The following is a 17680-nucleotide window of genomic DNA, read 5'->3' on the forward strand; positions in this document are numbered from 1 at the left end:
AAATATTTCAGCGGTGTGATGACTTCAACGACGGTTCCGAGCACACAACAATACGAGTCCAAGAGACCTAAAATGGGTGACAAGAAAACACCGAGTGAGTTTATAACTCAGTAAGTCATAAGCACTTTACAATTATCCATTAGCTAAATTCATCACAAAGTGAAACAATGAAACAAGGCTAGGTACTTCATCCATATCGAACTATACCATAATTCCTCGGACCTTTCGGTTCAATCTCATACCAAGACATACATCCACATTTCATATTTATACGATAAGATATTTGAGGCATTTTCACACACTAACTCATTTTCACCACAATCACACAATTGCAATCATCACATAGATTTAAAGCTTACCAAGCTCAACCCCGAGCATGAACATATTGCCTATTCGTCATGAGCTCAAGGTACTTACCCGATTCGCTGTCCGGATTAACTCGATAATGTCGCACACTCAGTGCCAATTGTAATACAAGAGCATATAGTGAATCTGCACACTTAGTGCTATATATTTTCAGCTCACACACTTAGTGCTATAGAATCAAACTCGCACACTTAGTGCTGTACAATTTTAAACCCGCACACTTAGTGCCAATCTTGTCACCGTGTCCATTTATACCGCACACTTAGTGCCGTGACCAATACCTTATGCATTTTGCTGCCTTTATACATTCAACAATGGCATCATTCCATACACATACATTTTCATTTACACATCAATTCATTAAACACAATTGCATATATATTATGATCATTTAAATCAATACCAAATATATGCTTAATGACTTACCTCGGATGTTGTCGCATGCGTTTTCAATGGCTATTCAATTACTTTGTCTTTCCCTTGTCCAACTTTGATCCTTTGAGTTCTTGAGCTAGTTCACACAAATTTAACTTATTAAAACCTCATTATGCTAGCTTATGGCGAATATGACAAGGAGTTTAAATGGTCATATGGCCACCCTTTTGCTTGGATACACATTGGTCATGCACATTTTATATTACATCAAGCAATTCAATACAATTCATTCAAGCATCAAGGAAAAGCTAAGGCCCTCAATAGGCTACCTAAGGCCGAATATACACATCAACATATGTATTCGTTCATGTGGCGAACATACACATTCATGTTAAGGCCGATTTCCACACTTGATACATTCAACAAGTAAGGTCGCTTGTATCGACTTAACACCAATTTGATTCAAGTTCACAACTAGGCTAGTATGCATATATACACTAGTAAATCAAACACTAACATTTGTACTTCACCTTACTAGCACTTCTCATTCAAATGACATGAACAACGAACATAGTTTCCTTTTATTTCCTACCATGGCCAAATGCCATACAACACCATACCATGCATCATTACAAGCTTTACCTTTAGCATGCAAATAACATCCACAAATCCACCTTAGTTGAACCTTAACTCATCTTCATGCCTCACCACCACAACATCAAACATCAAACATCAATGATACCAAGAAGACAACACCCATGGCGAATATCATCCCCATTTCATGGTAAAGGTTTAGACCATGGGTTAGGTGGAACTCAAACTATCAACTAAAAACATGCATAAATCTCATGGATAACATCAACATACCTTAGTCTAGCAAACTCCCATGGCTGATTTTCTCAAGCTTCCCCCTTTCTTCTTAGTACATTCGCCAAGCAAGGAGAAAATGAGAGAATGAACACTTTTTTTTCTTTCTTTCTTTGTTTTGTTTCTCTCATGTATGCAAGGGGGGGAAAGCATCCACACTTTTTTTTTTTTTTGTTATCATCATTTTCTTTTTCCATTTCTTTAATGCTAACTTTCTTAATTTATTGTTTCCTACATGCATCACTAGTCTAACATGTTGGAGACATGTTTCCACCCATAGTATGGCCGGCCATCATGCTTCATTTTGGCTAATTTGACATGCAAGGACAACACTTTCCCACATGTATTAATAGGCCACCTTACATTTGCCTAGCACATTTCTAAATTTTCTCACATAAGTCCTATTTGATAAAAATTCACTTACAATTAACAAAATCCAAACATGAAATTTTCACACATGCATATATACATATAATGAGCATCAATTATGATGGTTAATTATTATTATGACTCGGTTTAGTGGTCCCAAACCACTTTTCGACTAGGGTCAATTTAGGGATGTCACAACTCTCCCCACTTAAGAAATTTTCGTCCCCAAAATCTTACCGTAAATAGGCTCGGTATCGCTCTTTCATAGAGTCCTCAAGTTCCCAAGTGGCTTCTTCCATTCCGTGTTTATGCCACAACACCTTCACTAACGGGATTTTCCTATTGCGCAACTCTTTTACTTCACGCCTCATAATGCGAATCGGTTCCTCTTCATAGCTCAAATTAGGTGAATCTCAATCTCGAGATGGAGCAATTACGTGCGATGGATCGACCTATATCGTCAAGCATCGAGACATGAAAACGCTAGAATCCTTTCGAGCTCGGGGGCAAAATTAATCGATATGCGATCGCCCAACTCGTTCGGATACTTCATATGGCCCGATGAACCTCGGACTCAATTTGCCCTTACGACCAAATCTAAGCACCTTCTTCCAAGGTGAAACTTTGAGAAAGACCTTGTCTCCAACCCGATATTCAATATCTTTTCTTTTCAAATCCGATACGACTTTTGGCGATCCGGCGACTTTCAAACTTTCACGAATTACTCGAACTTTTGCTCGGCATCCTTAACCAAATCAACCTCAAGAATTTACCTTCACTAAGTTCACCCGAATAATGGGGTACGGCATTTACGATCGTATAAAGCCTCGTAAGGCGCCATCTTAATACTTGATTGAAAGCTATTGTTGTAGCGAATTCAATCAAAGGCGATACTGCTTCCATGAACCACTAAACTCAAGGATACAACATCTCAACATATCCTCGAGTATTTGAATTATCCGTTTGGATTGACCATCGGTTTGGGGGTGAAAGGCGGTGCTGAAATGCAACTTGGTACCCAAAGCTTCTTGCAACTTCTTCCAAAATCGCGAGGTAAATCTCGGATCTCTATCCGACACGATGGAAATAGGCACCCGTGTAATCTCACAACCGAGAAACGTACAATTGCTAGTTTGTCCATTGAAAAATCCGTGCGTCGGGATAAAGTGAGCCGACTTAGTCACCTATCGACAACGACCCAAATCGCATCCTTCTTACTCACGACAATGGCGGTCCGGATACAAAGTCCATTGTGACTCGATCCCATTTCCACTCGTATCGTGATCGGTGAAGTAATCTCAAGGCACTTGATGTTCCGCTTTCACTTATTGACATATTAAACATCTCAAACAAAATCGAGATGTCTCGTTTCATACCATGCCACCAAAACCGACGTTTCAAATCGTTGTACATCTTCGTACTCCCCGGGTGGATTGCCATTCGGCTACAATGGGCTTCGTTCAAAATTATTGGAATAAGTTCTGAATTCTTTGGAACACACAGACGACTTCTGAACCTCAAACAATCGTCATCATCGATTTGAAATTCCGAGTCCTTGTTCGGAACACACTCATCCCGTTTTGCAACCAACTCATCGTCGACTTTCTGAGCTTCACGAATTTGACGTATCAATAATGGTTTGGCTTTCAATTCAGCTACTAACACATGGTCGGGTAGGATAGACAAGTGTACATTCATCGCTCGCAAAGCAAACAGTGATTTTCGGCTTAAGGCATCCGCAACCACATTAGCCCTTCCCGGGTGATAATCAATAACGAGCTCATAATCTTTTAACAACTCGAGCCATCGCCTTTGTCGCAGATTTAAGTCTCTTTGGGTCATCAAATATTTGAGACTTTTGTGATCCGAATACACATGGAACTTCTCACCAAATAAGTAATGTCGCCATATCTTTAAGGCGAATCGATGGCGACCAATTCGAGATCATGGGTCGGATAATTTTTCTCATGTGGCTTTAATTGTCTCGACGCATAGGCCACAACTCACCCTTCTTGCATCAATACGCAACCCAACCCAAGTAGGGATGCGTCACTATAAATGACAAACTCTTTGCCCGATTCGGGTTGCACTAGAATTGGGGCTTCATCAAATAAGCTTTCAGTTGATCGAAACTTTTCGACATTTCTCCGTCCATTCGAACTTAACATCCTTTTGGAGTAAGCCGTCATTGGCGTGGCTATCGTCGAGAAACCTTTACAAATCGTCGGTAATAACCGCAAGCCCCAAAAGCTCCTAACTTGGTAACATTCCTTGGTGGTTTCCAATCGACTATGGCGAGGATTTTGTTCGGTCCACCACGACACCGATCACGGACACCACGTGCCCCAAAAGCTAACCTCCTTCAACCAAAATTCACATTCTTGAACTTTGCGTATAATCGCTTATCTCGTAAGATTTGCAACACTAGCTCGAGGTGTTCAAAGATGTTCGGTTTCATCTCTCGAATAGACCAAAATGTCATCGATAAATACAACTACGAACCGATCCAAGTATGGCCTGAAAATTCTATTCATTAAATCCATAAACACCGCAGGGCATTAGTGAGCCCAAACGGCATCACCAAGAATTCGTAGTGACCGTACCTCGTTCTAAAAGCGGTTTTGGTATGTCCGATTCTCGGACCTCAACCGATAGTACCCGACCTCAAATCTATCTTTGAAAACACCGAGGCTCCCTTTAATTGATCAAACAAATCGTCAATTCGTGGCAATGGATATTTATTCTTTATCGTCACTTTATTGAGTTGACGATAGTCGATGCACAACCTCATGGTTCCGTCCTTCTTCTTCACAAACAATACAGTCGCCCATGGAGAAAAACTTCGATCGAGCGAAACCTCTATCCGTCAATTCTTGCAATTGAACCTTCAATTCCTTTAATTCCGTTAATGCCATACGATACGGGGCTATTGAAATCGGCGTAGTACCGGTACAACCGATGCAATTCCACTTCTCGAACCGGTGGCAATCCGGTAACTCCTCGGAAAAACATCCGAATACTCACAAACCACTGGTACCGATTCGAGTTTCCTTTCCGTCTCTTTACTTCCAAACACATACGCAAGGTATGTTTCACACCCTTTTCACATACCTCCGGCGGTCATAGAAGATATTATCGTCGGCGCCTTTTAAATCAAGAGACTCGACTCGGACTACCTCATTATTTGCACTCCTCAAATCAATGGTTTTCCTTTTGCGATCCACCATTGCATCATGTACGATCACCAATCCATACCAAGAATAACATCGAATTCATGAAATGGTAGAAGCATCGATCGGCGGAAAGCGATTCTCGAATTATTAGGGGCATCTCTTGCACACTTTATCAACGAAAGCACGTATTGACCCAAAGGGTTTGACACTGAATTACGAACTCAGAGACTCAACAGTAGAGTCTTCTTGGATGCTAAGGTTTCACATACATATGAGTGAGTAGAGCGGGTCAATCAATGCAATCACAATAGTATCAAAGAGAGTAAAAGTACCGGTGATAACGTCGGGGAGGATGCCTCCTCTCGTGCGGGATGGCATATGCTCTAGCAGAGCACGGGTCTCGGATCGGACAGCAGTATTAGAGGCTCCTCTCGATTACCACCCCTACCTCCAGAGATTCTGGGGCCTACCTCCACCGTCGTTCCACTAGGTCTTGCACCTTGCGTCTTATTCCTCTCATCTAGCTCGTGCAATCTCTAATGAAGTGGTCCTTGAACCGCATCCATAACAGGCCCTATTAATGACTTACCCCAACATTCACCTAGGTGTCGTCTTCCACATTGGGGCATTCGGTCTCTCTTGACGATTATTGCCCACACTAGCTATCAAGTAGCTCGGAGTCCGTCAATGGTCGCTCTAATGGAAATTCCCGCATCGTCCTCGACTTCATGGTGTCCTCCCGAACCTCTTTACAGCCGAGAACGGAGCTTTACTCGTCTATCTTTTACGGTAATCTCTTGCTTCAAATTCAGCCTTCTTCTTCTCCTTCCCAAGTTCTTCCGCCTTGCGTGCTCGTTCGACTAGTGTCACGAACTCCTTTATCTCCAAAATTCCCACTAGTAACTTTAACTCTTCATTCAATCCTTCTTCAAATCTTTTGCACATCGCAACCTCATCAGCCACACACTCCGAGAGCATACCGACTAAGTCTTACCAACTCATGTTCAGATTCAGATCACGGTCATCCGGCCTTGCTTGAGTTCCAAGAATTCCTTACGCTTCGATCGATGAACCGTTGACTAATGTATTTCTTTCAAATTGGATTGAAAGAAATCCCAAGTAACTCGTTCATTTGGGACTATGGAAATTAAAGTCCTCCACCAATAGTAAGTCGAGTCTCGCAACAAGGATATAGCACACTTAAGACATTCATCGGTGTGCATGACAGTTCATCTAACACTCTAATGGTGTTATCGAGCGAACTCGGCCTTTTCGGCATCATCAAGAACTATGGCCTTGAACTCTTCGCCCCACGCTTCCTAATCAAGTCCACAGTGGTTTACTCACCTCACAGGATCGATGAATCGGAGGCATTGCGGGCTCTTAGGGTGGAGTATTTAAATTCGGAATGGTTGGACAGCCGGGTTGGTTCGGGCATATTATGCGACCCACTCATTCATCATGGTGAAGAAGGCTTGTTTCGCCCTTCATTTTGATTATTCGCGGATGATCGAGGCTCAACGGCGGTGTCCCTTGCGCAGAGTAGCCGCTACACTTTCAACATCATCCGCCAAGGGTCTCTACCCCGGTTCCATTGCTAATCAAAACAAAAATTTCAACCGTCAGAAGTCATCACATTATTAAGCACTAACAATTTGGCATGTATAGCTAGACTCACACGCGCTATGGTAGTCCTAGAACCGACTAAACCATAGCTCTGATACCAATAAAATGTAACACCCCGAACCCGTGACCGTCGCCGGTGTCGGACACGAGGGGTTAATGGGCCAAATCTTCTCAAGGTACCAACCAATTTGGCATTTCCAGACAGGCTGGAAAACTGCGTCACTGTCACCATAAAAATCATATCTCGAGTTTCAAAACTCGGAAACTGATTCCGTAAATTTTCCCTGAATTTAGACTCATATATCTATCCATGGATTTATTTCTAGAATTTTTGGTTGGTCCAATTGGTACAGTTTATTAGTTAAAGTCACCAATGTTACAGGAGTCGACTACACTGACCTTCGCGCGTTAAAACTTTAATATCTCTCTGTACAGGGCTTTAATACTGGTGCCGTTTGTTTCTAATGAAACTAGACTCAAAATGGAATCTGCACATATAAGGCATGACTTCTAATTCTTTCTGGATAATTTATAGTAAATTTTCAAAGTCACAACAGGGGACCCAGAAACCGTTCTGGCCCTGCCTCACGAGAACTTTAATATCTCTCAATATACTGCTCATATGGTCGTTTCGTTCCATCCATATTAAACTAGATTCATCAAGGTTAAATTTCATAATTTATTCACTATTTAATTCTACTTCTACTATTTTTAGTGATTTTTCAATCTCACCTCACTGCTGCTGTCTGCAACAGTTACTGCAGAGACTATGCCAATTTCATGAATCTTTCCTTGGCCTTAATCATCCATCAAACATGACACAAATTGTGGCCACCTTATCAAAATTAAAGTTTCTAAGACTCGTGGCTATAGGTTCTAGCATCCCACTCGACGACCACATAGGCCATTTTCACATGGCTTAAAGTTTACAACCCACAGTTCAACAAAATATAATAGCCTATACATGCCAAATGTTCTTCAACAACGAAGACAATACCAAAATATTTCAGCCGGTGTGATGACTTCAACGACGGTTCCGAGCACGCAACAATCACGAGTCCAAGAGACCTAAAATGGGTGACAAGAAAACACCGAGTGAGTTTATAACTCAGTAAGTCATAAGCACTTTACAATTATCCATTAGCTAAATTCATCACAAAGTGAAACAATGAAACAAGGCTAGGTACTTCATCCATATCGAACTATACCATAATTCCTCGGACCTTTCGGTCCAATCTCATACCAAGACATACATCCACATTTCATATTTATACGATAAGATATTTGAGGCATTTTCACACACTAACTCATTTTCACCACAATCACACAATTGCAATCATCACATAGATTTAAAGCTTACCAAGCTCAACCCCGAGCATGAACATATTGCCTATTCGTCATGAGCTCAAGGTACTTACCCGATTCGCTGTCCGGATTAACTCGATAATGTCGCACACTCAGTGCCAATTGTAATACAAGAGCATATAGTGAATCCGCACACTTAGTGCTATATATTTTCAGCTCGCACACTTAGTGCTATAGAATCAAACTCGCACACTTAGTGCTGTACAATTTAAACCCGCACACTTAGTGCCAATCTTGTCACCGTGTCCATTTATACCCGCACACTTAGTGCCGTGACCAATACCTTATGCATTTTGCTGCCTTTATACATTCAACAATGGCATCATTCCATACACATACATTTTCATTTACACATCAATTCATTAAACACAATTGCATATATATTATGATCATTTAAATCAATACCAAATATATGCTTAATGACTTACCTCGGATGTTGTCGCACGTTTTCAATGGCTATTCAATTACTTTGTCTTTCCCCTTGTCCAACTTTGATCCTTTGAGTTCTTGAGCTAGTTCACACAAATTTAACTTATTAAAACCTCATTATGCTAGCTTATGGCCGAATATGACAAGGAGTTTAAATGGTCATATGGCCACCCTTTTGCTTGGATACACATTGGTCATGCACATTTTATATTACATCAAGTAATTCAATACAATTCATTCAAGCATCAAGGAAAAGCTAAGGCCCTCAATAGGCTACCTAAGGCCGAATATACACATCAACATATGTATTCGTTCATGTGGCCGAACATACACATTCATGTTAAGGCCGATTTCCACACTTGATACATTCAACAAGTAAGGTCGCTTGTATCGACTTAACACCAATTTGATTCAAGTTCACAACTAGGCTAGTATGCATATATACACTAGTAAATCAAACACTAACATTTGTACTTCACCTTACTAGCACTTCTCATTCAAATGACATGAACAACGAACATAGTTTCCTTTTATTTCCTACCATGGCCAAATGCCATACAACACCATACCATGCATCATTACAAGCTTTACCTTTAGCATGCAAATAACATCCACAAATCCACCTTAGTTGAACCTTAACTCATCTTCATGCCTCACCACCACAACATCAAACATCAAACATCAATGATACCAAGAAGACAACACCCATGGCCGAATATCATCCCCATTTCATGGTAAAGGTTTAGACCATGGGTTAGGTGGAACTCAAACTATCAACTAAAACATGCATAAATCTCATGGATAACATCAACATACCTTAGTCTAGCAAACTCCATGGCTGATTTTCTCAAGCTTCCCCCCTTTCTTCTTAGTACATTCGGCCAAGCAAGGAGAAAATGAGAGAATGAACACTTTTTTTTCTTTCTTTCTTTGTTTTTGTTTCTCTCATGTACGGCAAGGGGGGAAAGCATCCACACTCTTTTTTTTTTTTGTTATCATCATTTTCTTTTTCCCATTTCTTTAATGCTAACTTTCTTAATTTATTGTTTCCTACATGCATCACTAGTCTAACATGTTGGAGACATGTTTCCACCCATAGTATGGCCGGCCATCATGCTTCATTTTGGCTAATTTGACATGCAAGGACAACACTTTCCCACATGTATTAATAGGCCACCTTACATTTGCCTAGCACATTTCTAAATTTTCTCACATAAGTCCTATTTGATAAAAATTCACTTACAATTAACAAAATCCAAACATGAAATTTTCACACATGCATATATACATATAATGAGCATCAATTATGATGGTTAATTATTATTATGACTCGGTTTAGTGGTCCCGAAACCACTTTCCGACTAGGGTCAATTTAGGGATGTCACAGTACACATCTATTTCTCGCACACTTAGTGTCGAAGCAAACTTCCTACACATTTCACTATCTCTTTTACGTTCAACAATATCATCTTTTCATACACATACATTTGTACATATTTCATCTCATTAAACACAATTGCATAGATATTACAATCATTTAAGCAATATCAAATATATGCTTAATGACTTACCTTGTATTGGGTAAAATGGTTCCAACTCGGCTTTCGATGTTCTTTCCTTTGCCTTTGCTTGATTCTCCACCTCTAGCTTCTTGAGCTTAATCAGTAAATTAACTAGTTTAACCGTCTTGCCACATATTTATACATGACATCAACTATACTATCATCATTAATTCATCAAATCACAAAATTTTATCTCATGAACATTTAACACTTAACATTTACCCCATCTAGGCCGACTTTGCTAGCACACAAGCCTTTGGCCGAATGTCCTTGACCTATAGTCACCCAAAATTTCTTTGTTCTTTAAAATTCATCCAAGACCACATTCGCACCTCCAACTAATAATTTAGATACTCTCAAGCTCATTCACAAGTACTATTATATATCACATTAAGCATTAATTATTTTGCAACATGGATTCTATAGCATGGTGAATACTCATGCACATACACATATAACAACAAGAACTCAATGGCACAAAAATCTCCTTTTATTAAACATTCATCTCACTTCTCTTCATGCTTCACACAACAACATTAAAATACCAACCAAGAAAGACAACCTCCATGGCGAACTTCATCTCCATCAAATAGCAAAGAAATCTAAGCCATGGGCTAGGTAGGTTTCAAACTAACAACTAAAACATGCATGAATCTTAAGGAATGACATCAAACATACCTCAATCTAGTTGCAAGTATGGCCAAGCTTCTCCAAACCCCCCTCTCTCCCTCACTCACGGCAATACAAAAATTTGAGAAAGGATGAGCACTTTTTTTTTTCAATTCTTTAATGCTAGCTTTTATTTTATGGCTTCCTACATACACCACTAACCTAACATGTTGGAAACATGTTCCCTTTGCCCATAATCTTGTCATGGCTGGCCACTATCCTTAGGAAATGGACTATTTGACATGCAACTCCATCTATTTTACTTCATTCTTGTACTAACCTTTTAAAATTAGCCACATATATTTAAATCCTTTCACATGAGTCCTTTTTCTTTCAATTCACGTTCAATTTAACTAAATCAAAGAATTAAAAATTCACACATGCATTTTCACATATATTTGGCATGGAATAAGGTATTTAAATGTTTTTGTGACCCAGTTTTGTGGTCCCGAAACCACTTCCCGACTAGGGTTAAATTAGGGATGTCACAAGCGGTCCCGAAACCACTTCCCGACTAGGGTCAATTTTGGCCTGTCACAACTCTCCCCCACTTAAGAAATTTTCGTCCCCGAAAATCTTACCGGTAAATAGGTTTGGGTATCGCTCTTTCATAGAGTTCTCGGGTTCCCAAGTAGCTTCTTCCATCCCATGTTTGAGCCATAACACTTTTACTAACGGAACCCTTTTGTTTCGCAACTCCTTCACTTCACGAGCTAGGATACGAATCGGTTCTTCTTCATAACTCATATCGGCTTGAATTTCAACCTCTGATGGACTAATTATGTGCGATGGATCAGATCTATAGCGTCGAAGCATCGAAACATGAAAGACGTCGTGAATCTTTTCAAGTTCAGGGGGCAAAATCAATCGATACGCAACTGGACCGACTCGCTCGGATATCTCATATGGCCCGATAAACCTCGGGCTCAGTTTGCCCTTACGGCCAAATCTGAGTATCTTTTTCCAAGGTGAGACCTTAAGAAACACTTTGTCTCCCACCTGATACTCAATATCTCTTCGTTTCAAATCCGCATACGACTTCTCGACGATCCGATGTCGCCTTCGACTTTCACGGATTACCTTTACTTTCTGCTCAGCATCTTTAATCAAATCCACTCGAAAATTTTGCTCTCACCGAGCTCGGTCCAAAACAATGGCGACGGCATTTACGCCCGTCTGAGCCTCGTAAGGTGCCATCTTAATACTTGATTGAAAGCTATTGTTGTGCGAATTCAATCAAAGGTAAATACCGCTCCCATGAACCACTAAACTCGAGGATGCAACATCTCAACATATCCTCAAGTATCTGAATTATCCGCTCGGATTGACCATCGGTTTGGGGTGAAAGGCGGTCTGAAATGCAACTTGGTACCCAAAGCTTCTTGCAATTTCTTCCAAAATCGTGAGGTGAATCTCGGATCTCTATCCCACACGATAGAAATAGGTACCCGTGTAATCTCACAACGAGAAACATACAATTCAGCTAATTTATCCATTGAAAAATCCGTGCGTACGGGGATAAAGTGAGCCGACTTAGTCAATCTATCAACAACGACCCAAATCGTATCTTTCTTACTTGCCGACACTGGCAACCCAGATACAAAATCCATTGTTACTCCATCCCATTTCCATTCAGGTATCATGATCGGTTGGAGTAAACCCGTAGGCACTTGATGTTCCACCTTCACTTGCTGACATATTAAACACTTCAAAACAAAATCGAAAATGTCTCGTTTCATACCATACCACCAAAATTGACGTCTTAGGTCGTTGTACATTTTCGTACTCCCCGGGTGGACTGACATTCGGCTACAATGAGCTTCGTTCAGAATTATCGAAATAAGTTCTGAATTTCTTGGAATACACAAAACGATTTCTGAACCTCAAACAATCGTTATCATCAACTTGAAACTCTAATTCCACATTCGGAACACATTCAGCCCGTCTTGCAACCAACTCATCGTCGACTTTCTGAGCTTCACGAATTTCATGAATCAATGATGGTTTGGCCTTTAATTCGGCTACTAACACATTGTCGGGTAGAATAGACAAGTGTACATTCATCGTCAGAAGCAAAGCAAGCGGTGATTTCGCTTAAGGCGTTTGCAACCACATTAGCCTTTCCCGGTGATAATCAATGACAAGCTCATAATCTTTTAACAACTCGAGCCAACGTCTTTGTCGCAGATTTAAGTCTCTTTGAGTCATCAAATATTTGAGACTTTTGTGATCCAAATACACATGGCACTTCTCACCAAATAAGTAATGTCGCCATATTTTCAAGGCGAATACGATGGCAGCTAATTCGAGATCATGGGTCGGATAATTTTTCTCATGTGGCTTTAATTGTCTCGACGCATAGGCCACAACTCGACCTTCTTGCATCAATACGCAACCTAACCCAAGTAGGGAGGCGTCACTATAGATGACAAACTCTTTGCCCGATTCGGCTGCACTAAAATTGAGCTTCCACGATAAGTTTTCAGTTGATCAAAACTTTTCCGACATTTTTCCGTCTATTCGAACTTAACATCTTTTGAAGTAGCTTCGTCATGGGTGTGGCTATCATCGAGAAACCTTTACAAACCGTCGGTAGTAACCGCAAGTCCCAAAAAGCTCGAACCTCAGTAATATTTCTGGAGGCTTCAGTTAAGTATGGCTGAAATTTTGCTCGGTCAACTCGAATACCGATCGCGGATACCACATGACCCAAGAAGCTAACCTCTCTTAACCGAACTTACACTTATCGAACTTAGCATATAACCGCTTATCCCGTAAAATTTGCAACACTAATCTCGGGTGCTCGCATGTTCGGTCTCATCTCTTGAATAGACCAAGATGTCATCAATGAACATAACTACGAACCGGTCCAAATCATCGTCAAGATCCGATTCATCAAATCCATAAATACCGCAGGGCATTAGTGAGCCCGAACGGCATCACTAGGAACTCAGTAGTGACCGTACCTCGCTCAAAGCGCCTTAGGTACATCGAATCTCGAATTCATGAATCGGTAATAACTCGATCTCGATCTATCTTTGAAAACACTGAGGCTCCTTTTAGTTGATCAAACAAATCATCAATGCGCGTAACGGATATTTATTCTTTATCGTCACTTTATTCAGTTGACGATAGTCAATGCACATCCTCATGGTTTCGTCCTTCTTTTTCACAAACAATACCGGTGCACCCCAAGGTGAGAAACTTGGTCGAGCGAAACCTCTATCCGCCGGTTCTATGAATCGAGCTTTCAACTCTTTAACTTTCGGTTGGTGCCATACGACACGGAGCTATCGAAATTGGCGTAGTCCCCAGACAAGCTCAATACCAAACTCTACTTCCCGAACAGTGGTAAACCCGGTAATTCTTCGAAAACATCCGGTATTCACAAACCACCGCAGCAGATTCGGTTTTATTTCTAAGTCCTTATCATCAAGTACATACGCAAGGTATGCTTTGCACCCTTCCTTACATATTTCGGGCCAACATTGCGATATTACAATGGCATCCCCTTTAAGTCCGTAGACTCAACTCGGATTATCTCGTTATTCACAAGACCTCAAATCAATAGTCTTGCTTTTGCAATTCACAATCGCATCGTGCATGGTCAACCAATCCAAACCAAGAATAACATCAAATTCATCGAACGGAAAAAGCATCAAGTCCGCTGGAAAATAGGAACCTCGAATTACTAGGGGGTATTTCTTACACACTTTGTCAACAAGCACGTAACGACCCAAGGGATTTGACACCCGAATTACGAACTTAGTTGACTCAATAGGTAGAGTCTTACTGGATGCTAAGGTTTCGCATATATAAGAATGAGTAGAACCAGGGTCAATCAAAGCAATCACATTAGTATCAAATAGAGTGAAAGTACCCGTAATAACATCTAGCGAGGAAGCATCCTCGCGTGCGCGTATAGCATAAGCCCTAGCAGGAGCGCGAGCCTCGGATCTGGTCATAGCATCTTTAGATCCTCTCTGACCACCACTAGCATTGCCTTTATTTCTAGATGGTCTACCTCGAGCAGTGGTAGCACCCGGTTTCCCACTCTGATTTACATTCTGTTCAGGCAACCTCGGGCAATCTTTAATGAAGTGGTCAATCGATCCGCACTTGTAACAGAGCGGTCATGGAATCTACAACTTCCGAATGCCATTTGCCACAATCATCGCACTCCGCTCTATCTTGACGTTCATTCCCAACATCGGCGGCCAAGTGCCTCGTGTACGCAGCAGGGTCGATCACGATCTCGTCTAAAAGGCCCGAAGTGCCTCTAGACCGCCCACATCATCTCGAAATTTCTTCGATGCTGTTGAAGGACTTTCCGAGGATCTTTTACGAAACTCTCCGGTTCCCACATCAACTTTTTGTTTTTCTTTTCTAAGCTCTTCGACTTTACAAGCTCGCTCGACAAGTACTACGAACTCTCGTATTTCAAGAATGCCAACGAACATTTTATATCTTCATTCAGCCCATCCTCGAAGCGTTTACATGATAGCCTCGGACGAAATACATTCCGAGCGTATCTACTAAGTCTAACAAATTTTCGCTCAGAATCGATGAATCGACATAGAACCTTGCTTAAGCTCAAGAAATTCCTTCCGCTTTTATCAACAAATCTCGATCGATATACTTTTTCCAAACTCGGTTTGGAAAACTCCCAAGTTACTTGCTCTCGGGCACAACAAGTCGAGTACTCCACCAATAGTAGGCGTAATCACGTAGCAAGGAGATAGTACACTTTAGGCATTCATCGGTGTACAAGATAGCTCATCGAAAATGCGGATAGTGTTGTCCAACCAAAATTCAGCTTGCTCGCATCGTCGCTATCCGTAGCCTTAAATTCATAGCCCCATGTTTCCGATTCTCTCAATGGGGCTTATTTGACCTTATTTGGTCGATTCTATCGGAGGCATTGTAGGTGCGGGGTTGTGTTTGTTGGGAATGGAGGTTGTGGAACAGCCGTATTAATTCGAATGTATTGGTTGAACCAATCATTCATCACGCTATAGAAAGCTTGTCTAGCTTCATCATTCAGGTTACTAGCATTAGGTTGAGAGTCCGCCGGCGCTGTCCCTTGTGCGGGAGCAGGCGCTACACTCTCAAGATCATCAGCTACCGCTCGTTCGGGATCGGGATCCATTACTATAATTAAACACATTTGCAAATGTCAAAAATCACCACACTATCAAATAATCACATAAAATGGCATGTATAGCTAGACCCAAACGCATTACGGTAGTCCTAGAACTGACTAAACCGTGGCTCTGATACCAATAAAATTGTAACACCCCGTACCCGAGACCGTGGCCGGAGTCGAATATGAGGTGCTGACAGACTTAATTATTTCCACAGTCCATTTAAAAATTTCCAGACTAGCTGGTTACCGCATCACTGTCGCCTTAAAATTCATATCTTGAGTTTCAAAACTCCGAAATCAGTTTTATAAATATTTTCTGAAACTAGACTCATATGTTCATCTAAATATTTTTTTCTATAATTTTTGGTCCAGCCAATTAGTACAGTTTATTAGTTAAAGTCTCCCCTATTCCAGGGTTCGACTACACTGACCTTTATGCATTACGAATTGGATATCTTCCTGTACAGGGCTTCAATACTGATCCTTTTTCTTTCTATAGAAACTAGACTCAAAGAGGAATTTATACATATATGGCATGACTCCTAATTATCTCTGGTTAATTTATAATGAATTTCCAAAGTTGGAACAGGGAATCCAGAAACCGTTCTGGCCCTGCTTCACGAAAACCTAAATATCTCTTAACATACAACTCATATGACCGTTTCGTTTCTTCCATATGAAATTAGACTCATCAAAGTTCATTTACATAATTTATTCACTATTTAATTCCATTCCTGCTATTTTTAGTGATTTTTCACATCCACACCACTGCTACTATCAGCATCTGATTTCAAGGTAAACTTTACCTATTTCATGGTTTCCATGGACCAACTAGAGTTTTGTCATACATAGGTCCACATGTGATCATATTTAGCCATTCCAAGGGCTGATCATTGCCCAACACTTCCATTCCAGTCCATAGTCACATCATGAAACCATATATATATACACAAACACAAATGGTCTAATGCCATACTCCACTTCTACGAGCCATTTTCGCATGGCTGTACACACATACATCATAAAAAGTACTTGAAAAACAACAAAGGGTAGTCCTATACATGCCATTTCAAAGCTCAACCAAAATTGTACCAAAAGGGGGCTTTGATAGTGTGGGAGACTTCAACTTCCAAAAATCCCGAGTCCGATAGCTGACGAGCCAAATCTATAAAACAGAGAACAAAGAAACGGAGTAAGCAATTTATGCTTAGTAAGTTTCGAGCAAAGAATTTAAGCACAACCAAAGTATAGCATTCATATAACTAGACGGATAATTCCGTATATACATATTCTCAAATCATTCCTACTTCACATTCCAACCCTTATATTCATACGTAGGAGACCATCTTGGCCAAATACCGGAAGCTCATTACTCGACTGAGCAAACACTATTCGAAGGAAATCAACTATTCCAAAGCACATATGAACATACCTCGTTGCTGGAATTTTTCAAGCGTATTAACTGAAATTTTTACAGCAAGATCGCTCATCCCCGAATCACTTACCTTCGGAATTTTAACCGGATATAACGACTCGCTCAAATGCCTTGGAATGAGCCGGTTATAGTAACTTCATACGAATGCCTTGGGACTTAGCCGGTTTAGTAACTCGCACAAATGCCTTGAACTTAGCCCGAATTAGTAACTCGCACGAATGCCTTCGGATCTTAGTCCAGATATAGTCACTTAGCATAAAGCCTTCGGGACTTAGCCCGGACATCATTTGAATAGCCA

The sequence above is a fragment of the Gossypium arboreum genome, chromosome 6, assembly GCF_025698485.1.
Source record: "Gossypium arboreum isolate Shixiya-1 chromosome 6, ASM2569848v2, whole genome shotgun sequence".
Taxonomy (NCBI): Eukaryota; Viridiplantae; Streptophyta; class Magnoliopsida; order Malvales; family Malvaceae; genus Gossypium; species Gossypium arboreum.